The sequence below is a fragment of the Microtus pennsylvanicus genome, chromosome 14 (assembly GCF_037038515.1).
Source record: "Microtus pennsylvanicus isolate mMicPen1 chromosome 14, mMicPen1.hap1, whole genome shotgun sequence".
Lineage (NCBI taxonomy): Eukaryota > Metazoa > Chordata > Mammalia > Rodentia > Cricetidae > Microtus > Microtus pennsylvanicus.
This window is the reverse complement of record NC_134592.1, coordinates 3,828,167-3,852,315: the sequence shown is the minus strand read 5'-3', so window position 1 is coordinate 3,852,315 and position 24,149 is coordinate 3,828,167. Positions and strand designations below refer to the sequence as shown.

The 24,149-nt window shown below is 37.4% G+C and overlaps 1 long non-coding RNA gene across 1 annotated transcript; it reads right to left on the bottom strand.

Annotated features, from left to right (window-relative positions):
* Positions 1–23,134: 23,134 nt before the first annotated feature.
* LOC142835082 (uncharacterized) lies at positions 23,135–23,522 on the bottom strand. Its single transcript, XR_012907739.1, has 2 exons — positions 23,430–23,522; positions 23,135–23,340 (listed from the first exon to the last, which is right to left on the bottom strand). It is a non-coding gene; the product is annotated as an uncharacterized LOC142835082 (long non-coding RNA).
* Between the last annotated feature and the right edge of the window lie 627 nt (positions 23,523–24,149).

Here is a 24,149-nt window from a genome sequence, read left to right as displayed (position 1 = left end):
TATATAAAGAACTCAAGAAACTAGACTTTAAAATGCTAATTAGCCCAATTAAAAAATGGGGCACTGATCTGAACAGAGAATTCTCAAAAGACGAAGTTCAAATGGCCAAACGACACTTAAGGTCATGTTCAACCTCCTTAGCAATCAGGGAAATGCAAATCAAAACAACTTTGAGATAGCATCTTATACCAGTCAGAATGGCTAAAATCAAAAATACCAATGATAGCCTTTGCTAGAGAGTTTGTGGAGGAAGGGGTACCCTCATCCATTGCTGGCGGGAATGCAAATTTGTGCAACCACTTTGGAAAGCAGTGTGGCGGTTTCTCAGGAAATTCGGGATCAACCTACCCCTGGACCCAGCAATGCCACTCTTGGGAATATACCGAAGAGATGCCCGATCATATGACAAGGGCATTTGTTCAACTATGTTCATAGCAGCATTATTTGTAATAGCCAGTGCATGTAAACAACCTAGATGTCCTTCAGTGGAAGAATGGATGAAGAAAGTGTGGAATATATACACATTAGAGTACTACTCAGCGTAAAAAACAATAACTTTGCAAATTTTGCATACAAATGGATGGAAATAGAAAACACTATCCTGAGTGAGGTAAGCCAGACCCAAAAAGATGAACATGGGATGTATTCACTCATAATTGGTTTCTAGCCACAAATAAAGGTCAGTGAGTCTATAATATTATATCGTAAAGAAGCTAAATAAGAAGGTGAACCCAAAGAAAAACATATAGCTATCCTCCTGGTAATGGGAAGTAGACAAGATTGCCGGGCAAAAAATTGGGATCTAGGGTGTGGAGTGGGAGGGGGGTAAAGGGAGGTGGGAAGAGAAAGTGAGAAGGGGAGGATGGGGGGGGGACTTGGGAAAATGGGATGATTGTGATAAAGAAAGGTTGAATAGGGGAGCAGAGAAGCACTTGTCTTAATTAAGGGAGTCATCTTAGGGTTGGCAAGAGACTTGGACCTAGAGGGGCTCCCAGGTTCCCAGGGCAATATGCCCAGTTAGTTCTTTGGGCAGCTGAGGATAGGGAACCTGAAATGACCCTATCCCATAGCCATACTTTTGAATATCTTGCATATCACCATAGAACCTTCATCTGGCGATGTATGGAGATAGAGACAGAGACCCACACTGGAGCACCGGAATGAGCTCCCCATGTCCCAATGAGGAGCGGAAGGAAGGAGAACATGAGCAAGGAAGTCAGGACCGTGAGGGGTGCACCCACCCACTGAGACAGTGGGTCTGATCTATTGGGAGCTCACCAAGGCCAGCTGGACTGTGACTGAAAAAGCATGGGATAAAACTGGACTCTCTGAATATGGCGGCCAATGAGGGCTGCTGAGAAGCCAAGGACAATGGCATGGGGTCTTGATCCTACTTCATGTTCTGGCTTTGTGGGAGCCTAGCCAGTTTGGATGTTCACCTTCCTAGACCAGGATGGAGGGGGGAGGACTTTGGACTTTCCACAGGGCAGGGAATCCTGACTGCTCTTCAGACTGGAGAGGGAGGGAGAGAGGAGTGGGGGGAGGGGGAGAGGAATGGGAGGAGGGGAAGGGAAATGGGAGTCTGGGAGGAGGCGGAAATTTTTTTTTCTTCAATAAAAAAAAATATGGTTTTATAGAACAAGACGCTCTGAAAGATCACCGTGAACACCCTCAAAAATTACTTCATTGAACTGGTGACTTATATGAACCTAACACACAGGATATACCATAAAAGACCTGATTAGCAGCACACCCAAATAACAGGAAGCAGGATGGACATAACTATGCCCATATTCCCAAATATAACCTATAAATATTTGTTTACATTTAAAGTGGGTTATGCTATTGAGATTTGTATTGGTATGAGTCTTGATTTATTGGCACAAATGTGAGGTAATTTTTCTTATACTGTATATGGATATTTTTGCCCTTGATTAAGGTATTGTGTTTGTATAGTTCATTTAAATATATAATGTATAATTAAGAAACATGTGTTAGTAGATAGTCATCTATAATAGTCAAGATTGTAGTCGTGTTCATTAGGTTTTCTATAAATGTAGAGATATATTTCATTTAGATAGATATTCTTCAAATCTTTCGGAGACCTTCAGAATGTGGCATTTAAATGTTTTAAATATTTAAGACTTTTCATGACAATGAGACTTATCTGCTCCCTGCAGCAACAGCTACCTCAAACTAAATATGGGCATCAAAGAGGCTGCTTATGGAATTGGTTAGCCATTTGGGCAAGAAACTGTTCTTTCCTCGACTGCTTCATGGTATGCTATAAAAACTGGACATGCAAGATCCACAGAGAAATAATTGCTGAACTTGCCTAAAGGTGAGACAATCTTTCAGAATTCCTGCCTCATGCAAGTGTCTGTGAGACATTCTGAAGGATACAGAAGAAAGTAACTGGAAAAGTACCAATAAAGAAGGAACTGTCTTTGAAATTTCCTACTTCATAGAAAAGTCTGTTAAATACTATGGGCTTGTAGACTGAATATGGATGCACCAATCATACAGAAGAACTTTGGGTAACTCTCTAGGCAGGGAGATGTTTCTGTCAATACAAGAGTTTTGGAAGTTGTTTACAATGCACTTTCTGTTTACTTAGGTAATATTATATCCTCTGGGGTCTTTGATGGAGTTGAAAAATAGATGGCTAGAATTATAGTTTTCCTTAGTAATGATAAAAAATAAAGTAGACATAAATATTGTAACTGTAAGTCTTGTTTGATACATGTTTTGTTATTTGTAATTTTACTATGATAAAGTTAAAGCCTTCCTTTTTGTTTAAACAGATGAGGGGAAAAGGAGTAGGAGGTCCTTCTGTCTATGTGTGGTCTTCATTGATTAATTAATAAACTGCTTTGGACCTATAGCCAAGCTGTAGGGGAACAGAGATAGGCTGGGGAAACTAATCAGAATGATAAGAAGAAGAAGGCTGAGTCAGAGAGATATGCCATGGCTACGCCACCAGAATAAGACATGCTGAAATTTGCTGGCAGGCCACGACCTCATGGTAATATACAGACTAATAGAAATGGGTTAAATTAAGATGTAGCAGTTAGCTAATAAGAAACTAGAGCTAATGGGCCAATCAGTGTTTAAATTAATACAGTGTCTGTGTGACTATTGCAGTTCTGGGTGGCCAAGAAGAACAAGCAGACTTCTTAAAAAGTTTTGGAAACTCCTTCAGCCAATAGCATTTAAGGTACCAGCCCATTTTGGGCATTGTCTCATGTACTATAGATGCAAAAGACAAACATGTACTGCCCCCTGTTTTCTGGATTTAGTCTCAGTTCTCAGTGCATGCAGAGGACTGTGGATCACTACCCTTACTTTGAGTTTACCCCCAAAGAAGTAAACCTTTGTTATCTTCCATTCGATTCTATAGTGGAACTCGTTGATACTACTACAAGTATATATCCATTTGGGTGTATTTGGTGACTTTTTAGAGGTAGTAACAACATAAATAACTTTCCAAAAGTCGTGACTTATTTTGCTTCATTAACACAGTAACTCCAATCAGTGTTACATATACATATACAAGTATAGTTTTTCACTAGTGCATACAGAATCTATAGAAATCTCACAAAGAAAAGGGATAATAATTTCCTCATTAATCATGAAAAGCAATGAGACCTTTTACATCATGTTATAATAATATAAATATTGTTGTACTTTATTTAATGGTGAGAGAAATGCACACATGCACCAAGAGAGATGCATCAATCCCTGAGGACAATTAAATAAATACAATTTTTGTATTCTACCATGTGGCTATAAGCAATCAAAATTATATTGCCAAGACTGTCAGTAGATACCAATACCTGTTCAGCTATTTCACAGGCTCTCAGTTTGTTTTTGTGGTTGGCTGGATTTGTTTGGTCTTGCGCTGGAAACTATAGTGGCTGTTCGCTCATGTATTCTATGGTCAAGTCAAGTAGTAACAATAGCATTCCATGACTTTCTGTCCTATATTCTAGATTGTAGATTCTTTCTAATACCTGGAAATATCTCTCTGTATGGGGGCAGAAATCTGCCATGCTCTCCCACCTGCCTAAGCCTGATCCCACCCACAGTCTGCCCAGGCAGGGAGCGCTGAGCCATTAGCATTATCTCAGAGCACCTTCCCTCTGATCCCGAGTAGGAACACAAACATCCAATCCTAGTCCCATAAAAGCCATTGAAATGCTTTAAAGCCAAAGTTCTCACTGGCGGCACAACCCAGGAAGCTGCATTTTATAATGACACAGCTTTTGTTCTGCCACTATTACTGAAACAGGAAATCTCTCTATGGCATATCCTAGCAAACAGAAAAAAGATGTTTAAAAAAGTGTTAAACTCTCTCTCCCTTTTTTAAAAGTTATCTCAGGTTTTTAAGTGGATTTAGCCAACCATGTTGGGCGCCAATTGTAGATAGGGCTGCGGGAGCCTTTCCGCCACCTGGCTCCTGGCCATCGGCTAGCTTTACACCTGAAATAATCACAGAAATTGTATTCTTTTAAACACTGTCAGGCCCATTAGTTTCAGCCTTTTATTGGTTAATTCTCACATCTTGCTTTAACCCATATTTAGTAATCTGTGTAGCACCACGAGGTGATGGCTTACCAGGAAAGATCTTAACCTGCTTCCATCTTGGAGTAGGAGAGCTATAGCATCTTCCTCACTGCCTTCTTCCTCCCAGCAAGTCCGTTCTGTCTACTCCACCCACCTATGTTCTGACCTATCAGGCCAAGCAGTTTCTTTATTAATTAACCAATGAAACAGCAGATAAATAGAAGACTCACCTACATCAGAAAGAAGTATGATATTATATAACTACTAGGCACTTGGATTCACATAAGCTGAAGGCTGATATATTCAGACCATGAGGTCCGCTACTGTGTAAGATTTTTGATGTCTTTTTTCTACCTTCAGGTTCCATAGCATGCAAAATATAAGATGTCATTGTTATTTACCACTGAGTAGTGTGTAAATGTGTCACATTTTCTTTATCCAGTCTTTGATTGAGGGGCATCTAGGCTGTTTCCAGTTTCTGGCTGTTAAAAGATAATGCAGTATGAATATAACTGAACCACTTCCTAAATATAACCCCAAAAGAACAGACACTGAGAGCAACAATAAGTAAATGGGACCTCTTGAAACTGAGAAGTTTCTGTAAAGCAAAGGACAAGGTCAATAAAACAAAAAGGCAGCCTAATGAATGGAAAAATATCTACATCAACCCAACATCAGACAAAGGACTTATTTCCGTAATATATAAAGAACTCAAGAAATTAGACATTAAAATTCTAAATAATCCATTTAAAAATGGGGTACTGAACTAAACAAAAAATTGTCAACAGAAGAATCTCAAATGGCCAAAAGATACTTAAGGAAGTGGTCAACATCTTTAGCTGTCAGGGAAATGCAAATCAAAACAATTCTGAGATGGTAATCTTACACTTCTTAGAATGGCTAAGATCAAAAAATGCCAATGTTAGCTTATGCTGAAGAGGATTGGAATAAAGAAAACACTCATCCATTGCTGGTGGGAATGCAAACTTGTACAACTGCTTTGCAAATCAGTGTTGTATTTTATCAGAAAATTGATCTATTTTTTTTAATCTCACAATGAATATAAGCAAGAAAACAAGGTATAGCAAATTCAGGCATAAACTGGAGAAAGATTGTTTACAGGTTGATGTAAGAATAAATTAGTGTACTTACTTGGGAAGTCAGTTTGTAGATTTTCACAAAAATTAATCAGTAAATTATGATGTGTTCTAGCCATAGCCCCCAAGCATGTGCTCAATGATTCTATATCTTATTAAAGAGTCAGTTCTGTGTCCATGTTTATTGGTGTTCTATTCACAGGTGCTAAAAGATGGAACAAACCTATTATTTCCAAATATATATATATATATATATATATATATATATTGAAAATGGTGGTTGTATAAACTTTGGAATAATAAGCAGTAGTTAAATATAAATTAAAAAAATCCACAGATAAGTGGATAGAACTGGAAATATATGCTGAGTGAGTTCACCCTGGTTCATAAAGACAAATGCTACATGTTCTCACTTATACATGATTGCAAGATATGATAATTATGTTTGTGTGTTTAATTTACATAAACCCAGAGACTGAAAATCAGCTGTTGGGATTTGAGTAATTAAGAAAATAAAATATAGATAAAATTAAAGAAGATCAGGAAATCACAAGAGACAGAATTTCATACATAAAGTTGTTGCAAAATGGAGATGTCAAGTGTTGGTGTAATAGAAACACAATTTATGTTGTATGAAAATAATATTAAAGATTTATTTATTTATTATGTATACAACATTCTGCCTCCATATATGCCCACATGCCAGAGGAGGGTGCCAGATCTCATTACAGATGGTTGTGAGCCACCATGTGGTTGCTGGGAACTGAACTCAGGACCTCTGGAAGAGCAGTCAGTGCCCTTAACCACTGAGCCATCTCTCCAGCCCCTGAAAATAATATTAAAATGAGGATCCTGAAACATATCCAAATATATAAATGTAAAGGATACAGAATGCCCGTGGCATGACATAACAAAGCAAAAACATGAAAGTAAAAGAAAGTGGACTATGAAATAAGAAAAATGTAATTTATGTTTTTTTATAACAAAATGCCAGAAAATACTAAAGATTTCCTAGGTGCCTAGTTTTATACCTGAAATTTTCTATGTGTTGTGGGAAGGAATTTGTGTTCATATTTTGGTGGGGTTTATTGATTTGCTGGTACAAAATTGTTATCAAAAATAATATTTTTAAGAAAATTGTACAAAAACTAGTGAGATGTAGATAAACTTGTCATTTAATCAATAGCATTGTTACTGTGGTGTTCTGATCATGTTCTATGGATATAAGAGATATATGCTTCTTGAAATATGAATTAGACAGCTCACGAATGAAATTTTAGACCATGAAGTCTGATTCTATGTAAAATCATTGATATCTTTTCTCTTCCTTCCGGCAGCATAGCATCATCCTGCACTAGAAAAATTGACCATCAGGTAGAATTTCTCGTTCAATTCAAGATTGTTTTCTAATTAACTAATGAGTACTTGAACTCACACACCTCTGTGGGTGGACTGTTCTGATCCCAAAAGATATGAGTTATTAATTGAACACCTCTGTATTGGGCATAGACAGCTCTCTATAATTATGATGGGGGGAGAACAAGAGGTATGGGGTATTGCCAATGTTCCTATTTGCCTACAGTAGCTCAATAGTTAGACATTATTTCTGAGAAAGAATTTAAAATATGAATAAATCTTAAGAGCTAGAAGTAGTGTATAACTTTAAGGAAAGAATGTCTTCTAGATCCTGGAGGAATGGTGCACATATGAAGTCACAGAGATTACAAAGCATGCCAAATCTGTACAGAGTATATTCTAATGGGGTCCCAATGTTCACAGAAGAACATGGACACAGGCTTTCATCCCCTAACCAAGGAGTTCTATAGTTGATACTTTCTTGCAATGGAAATGTTTGTTTTCTCTATTGGAGTATTATTGAGTGTATTAACTTCACTCAGGACTGGACAAAATTCCAGCAGTAGATGGCTAACATAGAATGAATGCAATATTTTATAGATATTTTCTCTGGTTTCACACTGTGAATTATATCTTCAGTCTTACTCATGTTTTACCTATATAACATAGTTTTATAGTTGAGTGCTGCTATGGGTCATATGTATGTAAGTTCCTTTTTTTATTTCTTACATTTTATTAATGTTTTTATTTTAATTTTTCTATTGTCTGTTTGCTTTCTATAGAGAGAAGAGGGTGTAAAATTGGGGAGGGATTTAGTAATCAGAATATATTGTACATTTTTTCAAAAAAATGCAAAAAGTAAATAAAACTGAATAAAATTTAAAAAGCATAGAGAAAACTGTGAGGAGTGTGACAAGGAATCTTTACTATGTTTGAGCATGGAAAGATATTTCAATCACAGCTGTATACCTGTAATGTGGTTTATAATAAAATAAGTAAAAATCTGTTTCATTTTCTTAGATACAGATGCTGGACTATTGTTTGTCTCTATTTGTGCAAGGATGCCTATGATGGCCATAACTTCTAATAAATGTGTGATTACTAAATCAACCTTTTCTGAGCTCAAGGCAGTTGCCTATTGAAAACCTGAATACATGTATATGGTATGGTGTACATATTTTAACTTACCAAATTCCATAAAGTGGAACACATTCATCTGTCATATTTCATTCCATTGAGAACCCTTAGAGTTACTCTCTGCAGGCAATTGTGTTTGATTATAGAAAGAGCAAGTAGGACACCTCTCTATAATCTCCATAGCTTGTTGCCATGTAATAGAAAGCTATTTCTTTAATCCATTACTATTGATGTGATGTTTTTTATGAAATTCAGAGGCCTGCAATACACTTACAATCAATTATTGTTCAATATCTGCATTACCTTGTGGTAGAGAACCTGGCAGACCTGTTTGAGATCTGATGTGCATTATGTATATAGGACAAAGCCTATTCCTGATTATGTCTTGCACCTGGATGAACAATGAAGTCAATTCTGTATCATCTGGTATAAATTCAGCAGTTTTAATATGTAACACAAATTTTTCTGCATATTGTGGATCAGTAACTATATTGGGAGATTCTTTCAAATCCTTTAGTACCATAAGAATACCATATAATTCTGCCTTCTGGAAAGAATTATAAGGCCATTGTTCTACCTCACTTAATTCTTATGATTTGTAACCTGCCTTCCCTGTTTTATTTGCATCAGTGTAATATGTATGGGCTCCAGTTATTGGTGCATTATGTAAAATTTTGGGAAGAATCCAAAAAATTCTTCTTATAAGGTTAAATCTAACACTTTTGGGATAATTGCTTTTAATTTCTCACAAAAAAAATTAGCACAAGCCCTTTGCCAGGGTTCATTATCTTCACATACCCTTTTTATTTCATTAGCAGTAAAAGGCACTATAATCTCTGATGGTTCTATACCTGCAAATTGACAAAATCTCAATTTACCTTTTATGATCAATTCAGATACTTTATCCACATAAGTTTTTAACTTTTAACTTGGTTTATGTGTTAAAAAAAACCATTCTAACATAATATCATCCTTCTGCATTAAAATTCCTGTATGAGAAATTCTGGAGTGCAATATGACTAGAATACAATTAAGATTTGGATTCACCCTATCCACATGTGCCTCCTATAATTTCAATTTCTCCTCAACAATCGCCAATTACTTTACTGCTTTAGCTGTTAATTCTCTGGGACTCTTCAAGTCTTTATCACCATATAAGGTTTTGTTTAAACGAATTAAAAGATCAGGTGTTATCCCAACAGCTGATCATAGACCATAAATGTCTCCCCATAATCTTTGAAAGTCATTAAGCATCCATAACCAGTCTCTACTAATGTTTGCCTTTTGTGTTCTAATTTTTGTAAGCCTATTCTCTAAATTAGGTAATAAACAGAATCTCATCTTTGAATCTTTTCAGGAGAAATTTGTAATCACCATTTAGGCAAAACTTTCTTTACTTCTTGAAACATCATTTCTAAAGTATCTGCATTTGAATTATATAACAAATTATCATCCATATAATGGTAGATTATAGACCTAGGAAATTGCTTATGTATTATTTTCAATGGCTGGGTGGCAAAGTGTTGGCAGAGGGTGGAGCTATTGAGCATTCCTTGTGGGAAGATGGTCCATTGATGTCTTCTAGTAGACTGAGAATTATTATAAGTAGGCACTGTGAAGGCAACCTTTTCTTTATTCTTTTCCTGTAAAGGTATAGTGAAGAAACAATCCTTTAAATCAATAACTATGAAAAGCCATCCCTTTGGTAACAGAGAAGGCAGAGAAATTCAAGATTGTAGAGGGCCCATAGGTTGAATAACCTTGTTGATAGCCCTTAGATCTGTCACCATTCTTCATTTTACAGATTTCTTTTAAACAACAATACAGGAGATTTCCAAATGCTGGTAGACTCTTCTATATGGCGAGCAACTAGTTGCTTTTGTACCAGCTGTTCTAAAGCCTGCAACTTTTCCTCAGTTAGAGGTCACTGCTTAACCATTGGTTCCTCAGTTAACCATTTTAAATGTAGGACTGTTGGTACCTCTGAAGGTTTATCAATTGCTTTGTAATTTTGTACAGCCTGAATGGCTGGTGTCCATCGTCTGTAATATCTTCTAATATTATCCTCAAAAATGTAAGTTTTGGGGGCTGCAGAAATGCTACTTTGGGTATTCCATTACTGCAATACATCACAACCCCACAAATTTACTGCAATATTGGTTCTATATGGCCTTAGTTTTTCTATTTTCCCTTCTGGCCCTATATATTCAATACATCTTGTGTTTGTGATAGGGTTCTAATTTCCAGGAACTGAACATCTACCTCTTAAAGAGACCAATTTGAATGCCAAGATTCTGGAGTAATGATACTTACATGCATGCCTGTGTCTAATAAACCTCCAATAAAAATGCCTTTTATACAAACTCTTAGCTTTGGTTTTGATCATTTAAGGAAGTCTGGCAAAATATACTTTTCCTCCATCCTACTGGTGTTTGTTACTCATCTTCCACATTTAACACATCATTCAGACCAGTATTGCTTTTTAGAGTAGCCATTGGATTTTTTAATTTTCTAGGCAAGACATGTTCTCCACAGTAACTGGGAATGACTGGACGGCATATGTCATGTGGGCCTGTGATAGGACCCCCATGGGATTTCCCAATAATATTGGGTTATTTTGTCAATCTCTCATTGACCTACATTCATTGGTCCAATGTCAACCTTTGCCACACCTCCTACATATACCTGGAGGCTGAGTCCTCCTATTTCTGCCATTCCCAGAGAATGCATTATTCATAGGAATCCATTGTGTACAATCTCTTTTCAGATGTCCCATTCTACCACAATTAAAACATCTGGTATTCTGATGTCATCTCTTAAGGTTGGAAATTGCTTCTACTACCTACAATTCAGTACCATAGCCAAATGTCTAAATTATCATTTATGTAAGACCCATTCATCCATGGGTGCTGATCTGATCTTTAAATGCCCAAGTGTCTGTTTGTACTCAATGTTGGCATTCTCATAAGCCAAATATTTAATTATTATACAACTTGTTTTTTTGTCAGTTTCCCCTAATTGTACAGCCCTAGTTAGTCTTAGCAAAAAGTCACTAATAAGGTTTTCTATGACCCTGTTTAACCCTGAGATATGATTCAACTCTCTTTCTTGGATCCTGAATCCTGTCTCAAGCCTTTAAAGCTGCTGTAGTACAGAGGGACAAGGTGTGGTCATCATAAAGAAATTAATCCTGAGGATCAGAGTAAAGTCCTTCACCTAGAGTTTGATCTAGGGAAATATCAAGTCCTTTTGCTTTTTCTTGTTGCTCTAAATTTTTTTGCTTCCTCGTTTAAACAGCACCTCCAAAGCAATTGTGTTCCACTTTCTAGAACTGCTGAGATTAACTGAACCCAATCTTGATGTGCGGCTTTGCTAATGAAAGCCAAATATTTGGCCATTTCCCTAACAAAAGATTAATGTAGTGTATAAGCTACAATTGCCTGTTTAATTTCCTTTGGATCATCGCTCCCATGTATATATATTCCTTGACAACTTTAGAGTACTTGGGGCCAGATACTTTTTCTGATGTTATTACTGGAAAGGCAGGCATAACTCTGGGGAAGCTATCCTGGAGATATTTATATATGGATGAGGTAAAATTTTGCCATTTTTACCTTTTGTTCTTGTTCATAAAATTTAATCATTCCCTCAATCTTTACAAATCTGTTCACCATTGCCTTTTATGATGTCTGGATTTCCTTTCCAGTGTTCTGCTCTAATGCCCTCATTGAGGATTCCAAGGTAGAAAGCCACACACTCCTATGAGAGTCAAATATATATAGATATTCTTAAAAGTGTCCCCATAAAGAAAGGAAGAAAGAGAGAGAGAAAGAGGGAGAGAAGGAAGGAAGAATGGGAAGGAAGGAAGGAAGGAAGGAAGGAAGGAAGGAAGGAAGGAAGGAAGGAAGGAAGGAACATAGTAAGGGGAGAAGGAAGGAAGGAGAAAAAGAAAGAGAAGGGAAGGAAAGAAGGAATGAAGGAAGAATATAATATTAATGTTCAAAAAAAAAATGTCAATTTTGTTTTTGTAAAAAGACCAGTCCTTGGATTTCAGACCATGGAAATTAAGACTTATAAGTTGAAAAAAAAGGTAAAAAGGTATAAGCTGTTGCTAAACTAAACATGGTGCTCAAAATAATTTTGTTCAAGTGTTTTTTTGGAGGGAACTTATTAAGCAAATTTTGCTTACAGAAGCAGAGACAGATCTCCCTGACAATGTTTCTAAAGAAATTTCTTCTCTTAAGAGGTATGTAAGTGTTAAGGCTCCTGTTCCTGAAAAAAAAAAAAACTTTACAAAAGCATGGAGATTTAATTGTTCTGTTAAACAATGATTTGTAAACATCTGATGACACTCCTAAGGAGCTTTTACATCCTCATGATGCCTCTGATTTAGAGAAAAAAACTGCAAAATATCATAATTAAGATTGGCCTCTACTTTATAATGTATCATCTATTCTTCTTATAAAATAAGGGGGGTCTTAAACACTGTTGTTCAGGACCCTGAGGCATGTCTGTCACTGCACATGGAGTAGTTATTTGGAGATCCTCCTTTAAGATACTTTCCTGTTAAATTCTAAAATGTGATTCTTGAAGCCTTATCTTAATACCAACACTTGGGATAATTCTACTTACTCATTTCTCTTTCCCCTACAGAGGTAAGTAACAGTATGGAGCTCCCTCTTTTGTTTATTTCTACTAGACAAATCACACTGGTATGTCAGAAAGCTTCCTTTACCCCTTCTTCACTCCCATCACATGGAGAGGGAAGTCTCTCTGTAAATTGGGATATTTCTATCTGACAAGTCTGTCACTCTGTTTGGAGGCTACTGGATTTAAACTTTTGTTACCAAGACATTACCTTCTCTGCCTCTTCATAATTACACTCAGATCCCTACTTTAACTTCCTTGACTCCCTAAAAGCTCTCTAAAATCTCACAGGGATTAAACATAAAGTTGTAAGTTTACAAAGACAACTTGTATTATGAACTGTTAATAATAAATTTACTTAAATTGTGAGCTATTGAAGATAATTGGGAGGAAAGGAGATTAAGTATGCTATGTAATATAAACAATTCCTTCCTTAGTCCCTATACATTAAAAAAGTTTAAGTTTCCCATTACAGACAAAACTGTGCCATGCCTCTTGCTTGTTGCCAAGCCTCTGTTCAAATGATGCACACTTTGGGGTCTCTATTATTTTAATTGATACATGGACCATTAAGCTTATGTTTCAAAAAAAATTTGTTGAATGAATGTAACCTGAAAAGCAACTTCCAGAGACTTCAGTTGCCTTCTCGGTTTTGTTTTCCTAAGCAAAAATTAAGCCACTGACCTCACTCCAAACATGTTCAAAATGACTTTTTAATATTCCCTTTTTTAAAGGAAATAAACCTACAGTGAATACTTCATTAACCAACAACCCATGTCCCCTGACAGTGTTGGATAAAAAAGGTATAAAATTTAAACTTAAGCTATAAGGATGAAAATAATTTGAGAAATAAAAAGATATTTTAAGATAGACAAGCACAATTTTATATAAGGTCTGAGAACTTAAAAGCTTTGTTTTTATATGTAGGCCAAGGGAAATAAATTATACAAGGTATATGGGTCTAATTTTGGTCTAAAGTTATGACAACATATATGAATGTCAAAAATAAGAAAGCTTAAGTAAAACATGAAGGTTTAAGTTTGCAGGAAGTTTTATAAGATGTAAATGTATAGGTTTAAGGTAGGGGGTTTATGAAGGCTTAGATAAAAATGTTTGGGAAAGAAAGAAAATAACTTAGAATATGTAAAATGCAAGCTTTTGAGATAAATAAAAGCAACTATGAAGGTTTGAGGATGAGAAGGTTTAAGTAATGATACAAAAGTGATTTGAGGTATATAAGAAAGAAACATGTTCCAGATTATTTTCTATTGCTATTCTCCTGTTACACTGGGACTCCAAATTTTCTTAATTTTGACAGTACTTAATAAAATCTGAAAACCTTTTATTCTGATTCTGACAAAATACCACCACTATTAAAATAACCACAAATAATAAAAATGTTATGTTTTTTTTGTCTCTCTATGAAGGTTCTTATAGGCTTCTAAACATCACCGTGAATTCACCAATACGCACAGATTGAGATAAACTTAAGAAAAGTACAACCAAACTGTGATTTGCTTCCCACCAGCCTATTTTCTTAATGGCGCTCTCTCTCTCTCTCTCTCTCTCTCTCTCTCTCTCTCTCTCTCTCTCTCTCTCTCTCTCTCCCTCTCTCTCTCTCTTTCTCTCTCTTTCTCAATATTGAAAATCTGTACTTCCATCTACCAAGACTATGATGACACTGTAATTTTTTCTGAACTATTTAACTGTACTTCTTTTCCTAGTCTATCTGTCCAACAGGTTTCAAATCAACCACAGAAACTTCCAGCAAATCCAACATCAATTTTAGCTGTTTCCTCAGAATCTATATCCTGGTCCAGCATCACAGACTACACAACTCCAGTCTCAGATGGTCCTACAGAGCACAAAAAATGAGAGAAACAACCTGCACTTACAGGACTTGGCCAATATTGCTGGGTTTTTTTGGGTGCCCAACTATAATGCCCTAATTTCAGTATGAAGTAGGGAGATGATAAATTGTACCTTGTCATTCATTTGTTTTCAAGAAAAAGTCCACAGAGTCAATTTCTTAACCTAGGACATATGGATGAACCTATTATACATGTGCTATAAAAGAAATTACTAATGTTCTTAGTAGGCCTAAATGACTTAATGCTATTTTATTTGGGCATTATTATACACATCACTGCTGTAAGAGCTGTTGTATACACAACTTCCTTAGTACAGGTTCATACTACAGAGGATGTTAATTGACACTCAAAATTTATTGTCTGAAAATTCCTATAAATCTAGAAGACAGGGGCCTTCAGGATCATATAAATGCTTTGGAAGAAGCTTCTCTTTTACAGGAATTCAGTTGAACAATATTAATCTTAGACTTAGTGTTTAGTGTCATTCAACCTTTAAATAAATTTCTGTGACTGCTCTTCTTATAATGACTCAGAATATGATTGGGGTCAAGTTCAGGCACATTTATAGGATAGTTGGAATAATTCTGCTTCATCTATGGACATAGATTCCTCCCTTCAACAGAAAATCTCTGACAAGCTCACTCTGTGCCAAAATATGGCTCTCTCTGCTTCCTTCATTGTCTAAGGTGATATTGAGTTGATGTTTCAAGAATGAAAGCTTGCCTCAAGCTGTGCCTCAGATGACTTCCAGATCCCCATGAAACCCAAACTTTCTTTGATGTTGTTGGATATAGCTGTAACAATGAACATTGAAGATGAAGTGAGTTGATAGACAGTAAAATTGAGTTGTGATATTCACAAGTACTCAACCATTCAAAAATCAAAACACACGGTAGAACAAAGGTAACCACCAGGCAGATATCCCATGGTCTGTGAGAAGTGATGACGTATCACTATATTTCTATGTTCTATAAAGGTTTGAAACTGTTGGACAAGTTTCTGAGATGGAGAAAGAAGTAAAATGGGGGCTCAGGAACAGGTTTATGCTCCTACACTAAGGCTACCCACCCAGAGCAGTGAGTGCCTGCCTACCGGGTAGGCCTCAAGGACCCCCAAAGGGAGAGCAGGCACATTCAACTTGCCCAGCAGGGTCTTCTGTGCTCTACTGGACCCTGCCCTGCCTGCCATGTTCTTCCTTTTATCCCTGCTCATTGGGCTAACAGCTGTTCCTGTTTAGGTGCTGAGGAGCTCCATCTGGACAGGTGACTGTGTGCTATCCAGGGGCAGATTGTCCGGGAAAAGAGCATAAACCCCCCTCCCCCAGCTCCTTCTGCAGGGCTGTCTTTCTTACACACGACCCTCCTCCCCCACAAGCCTGCCTGGTCTGCAAGGTCCTTTGCTCAGTAACAGGTTTCTGCTCCTACACTAAGGCTACCAAACCAGAGTGGTAAGTGCCTGCCTACAGGGCAGGCCTCAAGGACCCCCAAAGGTAGCGCAGGCACCTTCAGCTGTGGCAGAGTCTCCTGTCTCTACTCGACCCCACCCTGCCCTCCAAGTTTGCCCCTTTGTCCATGGGTCATTGGATTACCAGACGTCCGTGTTTCAGTGCTGAGGAGTTTCATCTGGACGGGAATGGTTCCTGCTTCTACACTGAAGAGATACACCCAGAGAGTCAGTCACAGCAAAGTCTGGACCAAGACACCAGGCCTCTCCTGGCTCCATTTGAAGGAAGAGATGGGAAGGCACCAATGCAAGAATTCCTCCAACAACCTGAAAGGCAACATGACATCACCAGAATCCAGGGATCCCGAAATAAGAAGGATTGTACACCCTACTCCAGAAGAATTAAAAGTAATCAACTAAAAAGTGAATTATATAAAAATAATAGAAGACCTTAAACAGGAGATGAAAAACTGCCATAAACAAGTAGAGATTACAAACAAAAGGGTAGAGGAAATGAATAAATCGCTCAAAGATACCCAAGAAAACCAGAAGAAACAAGATAAAGAAACAAGCAGGTAAGGGAAGCGGTTCAAGACTTGAAGAATGAAATGGAAGTAATGAAGAAAACACAAACCGAGGGAAGGATGGAGATGGAAAATCTGGGTAAACAAACAGGAACTACAGAGACAAGTACTACCAACAGATTACAAGAGATAGAAGAGAGAATGTCAGACACTGAAGATACCATAGAGAAAATAAACACACTGATTAAAGAAAACAGCAAAACCAACAAATTCTGATCACAAAACATTCAGGAAATCTGGGACACAATAAAAAGACCAAACCTAAGAATTATAGGGATAGAAGAAGGAGAAGTACAGCTAACGGTCCAGAAAATAAATTTAATAAAACTATAGAAGAAAACTTCCCAACCTAAAGAAAGATATTACTTTAAAGGTTCAAGAAGCATACAGAACTCCAAATAGACTGGACCAAAAGAAAAATCTCCTTGCCATATAATAATCACAACACAAAACATACAGAATAAAGAAAGAATATTAAGAGCTGCAAAGGAAAAAGGTCAAGTTACTTATAAAGGTAAACCTATCAGACTTATACCTGACTTCTCTATGGAAACCATGAAAGCCAAAAGGTCCTGGATAGATGTACTGCAGAAACTAAGAGACCATGGATGCAAGCCCAGACTATGATACCCAGCCAAGCTTTCGTTCACTATAAATGGAGAAAACAAAATTTTCCAGGATAAAAAAAAATTTAAACAATATGTAGCCACAAATCCAGCCTTACAGAAAGTAATAGAAGGAAAATCACAAACTAAGGAGTCCAACAATGCCCACAATAACTCAAACATCTAATGACCCTTCAGCAGCACAACTCGAAGAAGGGAAACACAAACTCTACTACCAAAAAATGAATGACCAGAGTTAACAACGACTGGTCATTAATATCACTTAATGTCAATGGAATCAACTCACCTATAAAGAGGCACAGGCTAAGAGATTGGATACGAAAACAGGATCCAACACTCTTCTGTTTAGAAGAAACACACCTCAACCACAAAGACAGACATCTACTCAGAGTAAAGGGCTGGGAAAAGGTTTATCAAGCAAATGGACCTAAGAAATAAGCAGGTGTGGCCATACTAATTTCTAACAAAGTTGACTTCAAACTAAAGAAGAGATGAAGAGGGACATTTTTTACTCATAACAGGAACAATTCATCAGGACAAAGTCTCAGTACTGAATATCTATGCCCCTAATATAAAAGCACCCAGTTACGTAAAAGAAACATTACTAAAACTCAAGGCAGTCATCAAACCACACACACTAATAGTAGGAGACTTCAACACTCCTCTCTCACCAATGGACAGGTCAATCAGACAGAAACCTAACCAAGAAATAAGAGAATTAAGGGAGGTAAAGAATCAAATGGACTTAACAGACATCTATAGAATATTCCACACAAATAGGAAAGAATATACCTTCTTCTCTGCAGCTCATGGAACCTTCTCAAAAATTAACCACATACTCGGTAACAGAGCAAAATTACACAGTTACAAAAAAATATTAGTAACCACATGTGTCTTATCTGATTACCATGGATTAAAGTTAGAATTCAACAACAATGCTACTCAAAGAAAGCCTACGAACTCATGGAAACTGAACAGTCAACTACTGAACCACAAATGGATCAAGGAAGAAATAAAGAAAGAAATTAAAGTCTTCCTTGAATTCCATGAAAATAAAGAGACAATATACTCAAACCTGTGGGACACTATAAAAGGAGTGCTAAGAGGAAAGTTCATAGCACTAAGTGCCCACTTAAAGAAAACAGAGAAAGCACACATTGGAGACTTAACTGCCCACCTGAAAGCTCTAGAAAAAAAAAAAGAAGCAGACTCACCTAGGAGGAGTAGAAGACTGGAAATAATAAAACTAAATGTGGAAATCAACAAAATAGAAACACAGAAAACAATCCAAAGAATCAGTGAAACAAAAAGCTGATTCTTGGAGAAAATCAACAAGATTGATAAACCCCTATCCAAACTAATCAAACAGCGGAGAGTGAATACATAAATTAACAAGATCAGAAATGAAAAGGGAGACATAACCACAGACAGAGAGGAAATTCAGAAAATCATTAGATCTTATTACAAAATCCTATATGCCACAAAATTGGAAAATGTTAAAGAAATGGACACTTTTTTGATAAGTACCATATACAAAAGTTAGACCAAGACCAGGTGAACAATCTAAATAGACCTTTTAGTCGTGACGAATTTAGAAGTTGTTATAAAAAACCTCCCTACCAAAAAAAAGCCCAGGTCCAGAAAGTTTCAATGCAGAATTCTAGCAGAACTTCTAAGAAGACCTAATACCTATATTCCTTAATGTATTTAACAATACAGAAACAGAAAAGTCATTGCCAACTTCCTTTTAGGAAGCAACAGTTACCCTGATACCAAAACCACACAAAAACTCAACCAAGAAAGAGAATTACAGGCCAATCTCACTCATGAACATTGATGCGAAAATCCTCAATAAAATACTGGCAAAATAAATCCAAGAACACATTAGAAAAATTATGCAATATGTTCAAGTAGGCTTCATCCCAGAGATGCAGGACTGGTTCAACATATGAAAATCTATCAATGTAATCCATCATATAAATAAACTGAAAAAAAAACATACGATCATTTCATTAGATGCTGAAAAAGCATTTGATAAAATTCAACATCCCTTTATGATAAAGGTCTTAGAGAGATTAGGGATACAAGGGTCATACCTAACTATAATAAAAGCTATTTATAGCAAGCCGACAGCTAACATCAATTTAAATGGAGAGAAACTCAAAGTTATCTCACTAAAATCAGGAACACGACAAGTCTGTCCACTCTCTTCATACCTTTTCAATATAGTGCTTGAAGTTCTAGCAATAGCAACAAGACAACGAAAGGGGATCAAAGGGATTCGAATTGAAAAGGAAGAAGTTAAACTTTTATTATTTGCAGATGATAGTGTACATGAGCGACCCCAAAAAGTCCAGCAAAGAACTCCTATAGCTGGTAAACACCTTTAGTAGCATGGCAGAATACATGATCAATTTCAAAAAATCAGTTGCCCTCCTATACACAAAGAATAAGGAAGCAGAGAGTGAAATCAGAGAAGCATCACCTTTCAAGATAGCCACAAATTGCATAAAACATCTTGGGGTAACTCTAACCAAGGATGTGAAGGATCTATTTGACAAGAATTTTAAGTCCTTGAAGAAATAAATTGAGGAGGATACCAGAAGATGGAAGGATCTCCCTTGCTCTTGGATTGGAAAGATCAAATAGTAAAAATGGCAATTCTACCAAGGGCAATTTATAGATTCAATGCAATCCCCATTAAAATCCCATCAAAATTCTTCACAGATATTGTGAGGACATTAATCAACTTTATATGAAAAAAAAACCCAGGATAGCCAAAACAATCTTATACAATAAAGGAATTTCTGGAGGCATTACCATCCCTGACTTCAAACACTATTACAGAGCTACAGTATTGAAAACAGCTTGGTATTGGCATAAAAACAGAGAAGTTGATCAATTGAATAGAGTAGAAGACCCAGATTTTATCCCACAAACCTATGAATACCCGATTTTTGATAAAGGAGCTAAAAGTATTCAATGGAAGAAAAAAAGCAACTTCAACAAATGGTGCTGGCTGAACTGGTTGTCAACCTGTAGAAGAATTAAAATAGACCCATATCTATCACCATGCACAAAACTCAAGTCCAAATGGATTAAAGACCTCAATATCAATCTGAACACACTGAACCTGATAGAAGAGAAAGTGGGAAGTACCCTACAACATATGGGAACAGGAGAACACTTCCTATGCATATCCCCAGCAGCACAGACATTAAGAACAACATTGAATAAATGGGACCTACTGAAACTGAGAAGCTTCTGTAAAGCAAAGGACACTGTCACTAAGACACAAAGGCAACCCACTGACTGGGAGAAGATCTTCACCAACCTTGAAACAGACAAAGGTCTGATCTCCAAAATATATAAAGAACTCAAGAAACTAGACTTTAAAATGCTAATTAACCCAATTAAAAATAAGGCACTGAACTAAACAAAGACTTCTCAACAGAAGAAATTCAAAAGGACAAAAGACACTTAAGGTCATTCTCAACCTCCTTAGCCATCAGGGAAATGCAAATCAAAACAACTTTGAGATATCATCTTACACCTGTCAGAATGGCTAAAGTCAAAAACACCAATGATAGCCTTTGCTGGAGAGTTTGTGGAGGAAGGGGTACCCTCATCCATTGCTGGTGGGAATGCAAATTTGTGCAACCACTTTGGAAATAAGTGTGGCGATTTCTCAGGAAATTCGGGATCAACCTACCCCAAGATCCAGTAATACCACTCTTGGGAATAAACCCAAGAGATGCCCTATCATATGACAAAAGCATTTGTTCAACTATGTTCATAGCAGCAATATTTGTAATAACCAGAACCTGGAAACAACCTAGATGTCCTTCAATGGAAGAATGGATGAAGAAAGTGTGGAATATATACACATTAGAGTACTACTCAGCGGTAAAAAAAACAATAACTTTGCGAATTTTGCATGCAAATGAATGGAAATAGAAAACACTATCCTAAGTTAGGTAACCCAGACCCAAAAAGATGAACATGGGATGTATTCACTCATAATTGGTTTCTAGCCACAAATAAAGGTTAGTGAGTCTATAATATGATATCCTAAAGAAGCTAAATAAGAAGGTGAACCCCCCCCCAAAAAAAAACAACATCTAGTCATCTGCCTGGATGTGTGAAGTAAACAAGATTGCATGGCAAACCCTGGGAACTTGGGGGTAAGGTGGCAACGCGCTAAGGGGAAATTGGTGAGAAACGTGAGAAGGAGAGAATGGGGGGAGCTTGAGGGAATGGGATGGTTGGGATAAAGGAAAGGTGGACACGGGAGTAGAGAGATATATATTTTAATTAAGGGAGCCATCTTAGGGTTGGCACTAGACTTGACTCTAGATGGGCTCGCAGGTATCCAGAGAGATGTCCCCGGCTAGTACCTTGAGCAACTGAGGAGAGGGAACCTGAAATGACCCTATCCTATAGCCATACTGATGAATATCTTGCATATCACCTTAGAACCTTCATCTGGCGACAGATCGAGATAGAGACAGAGACCCAAATTGGAGCACCAGACTGAGCTCTTAAGATCCAAATGAGGAGCAGAAGGAAGGAGAACATGCGCAAGGAAGTCAGGACCACGAGAGGTGCACCCACCCACTGTGACAGTGGAACTGATCTATTGGGAGCTCACCAAGCCCAGCTGGATTGGGACTGAATAAGCATGGGATGAAACCTGGCGGACAATGAAGGCTGATGAGAAGCCAAGGACAATGGCACTAGATTTCGATCCTAATACATGAACTGGCTTTGTGGGAGCCTAGCCTGTTTGGATGCTCACCTTCCTGGTCCTGGATTGAAGTGGGAGGACCTTGGACTTCCTGCAAGGCAGAGAATCTGGACTGCTCTTCATTCTCGAGAGGGAGGGGGAATGGAGTGGGAGGGAGGGGAGAGGTATAGTGGAGTGGTGGGAGGGGGTGATGTGTGCGAGGAGGGGGAGGGAAATGGGAAACAGGGAGGAGGCGGAAATTTTTTTTGCAACAACAAAAAAATAAATAAACTAAAATAAAAAAAATAAGTAAAATGGGACCAGACAATAATGTATGATCTCAGAACCTACTTCAATTAACATGTACACACATTGACTTGATTAATGGTTTTGTGAAAAGTAATTTAATCATCCTTTTTACTTACTTAGAGGAAGTATATTTATATGCAGTGCATTTTAACACATATCTAACATTCTAAGAGACCTGAACTTCTTCAGGACCACACAGGTAGAATTAAATCTAAACCTAAAGTCATGTAACATTTGAGACTGTGAAGGACTTTTGTTTCTCCAGCAGTTTTTATTTGGAATTTATTGCTCAAATTCATATTTCAGTTTATTAAAAACAATCTCTAAAATGTCCCATTCTCTTATTATCCAGAGATGGATATTTTTTTACCACACTTCATAATCACAGTTATCACTTTTTATTGTTTAATTAATGGAAAAACATTTCGATAAATGTGGTCATTGGTGAAGAGTTTAAGAAGGTATGGTATTTAGTCATCCTAATTCAGCATGACTGCATTCACAAAAATAATTTTGAAAAGTTGTTACAAAAAAAGTGAGAGACAAAGCAACATTCAGAATGTCTGTCTCTGTGAATGTATTAAGGCTTATCTTCTCTGTCATGTCAGTCCCAGGGCCGTTTCCTGCTCCTCCAGGGTTTCTGACACACTCAGGATGTGGTTGCAACACTGTGTCTTGTACAATAATAGACCGCAGAGTCTTCAGATGTCAGGCCACTGAGCTCCATGTAGGCTGTGCTGGAGGATGTGTCTGCAGTCAGTTTGGCCTTGCCCTGGAACTTCTGTGCATAGGCAGTACCACCATTACTAGGATTAATAGCTCCAATCCATTCCAGGCCCTGTCCAGGACTCTGCTTCACCCAGCTAATAGCATAACTAGTGAATGTGTAGCCTGAAGCCTTGCAAGACAACTTTATTGAGGTCCCGGGTTTTCCCAGTTCAGGCCCTGACTGATGCAGCTGTACCTGGGAGTGGACACCTGTGAAGAAAAAGACAGAGTAGATTGTCAGAGACATTCTCACCTCAGTCCCTATGTTCTCCTCAGGTATGGAATTAAAAATCCCTTACCTGTCGTTACTGACACAAGGAAGAGAATGATACAGCTCCATCCCATGGTGTGGGCCTTGTGTGCTCAGTGACTGTGGAGAAGACACTGATCATATGTTGTTGTCGGGTGTGGACATTCCTGTATTTACCATAATGGACTCAGGTAATTTGCATATTCAATAACGGGGAACTTTTTAAATAAGCACCTAGTCCCGTTTGAGAAGGTGGTGGAGGACACTTTAGTCAAGCAAGAGGATGTTGAAGTTCAAGTTCTTATGCTGTCTGAGAAAATGCATCTCATACAATTCCCTCAGCTCTGCAGATGCTGTGGGTGTAAGAACAGGACCTAAGCTTTCAATAGATTTCTGGCCTGAGGCAGTTTCTCCACTTTGTGACAAGGTTGTCATATTGACTTAGAGATGGTGGCTGTGATGATAATGGTGGAGACTGACTGGAAATTTCAAATATTTCTAAATTTTGAGAAATTCTAGCCTAATTTCAGATATATTTAATTAATATTTGCATATCAGACGGATTTTTACAAAAACTGACTGAAATGACCTAAAGAAACAAACCTCAGAAATATTTGCACATGAATGTTTAATGCAGCACTATCTACCACAACTTATGGAAATAAACTTCATGTCTGTCAGCAGAAGATTGCACCAAGAAGACATTGCTGCATGTGTGACACAACAGGACTAGGTCATCTGAAGAATAAGGAACTTATATCACCTTTAG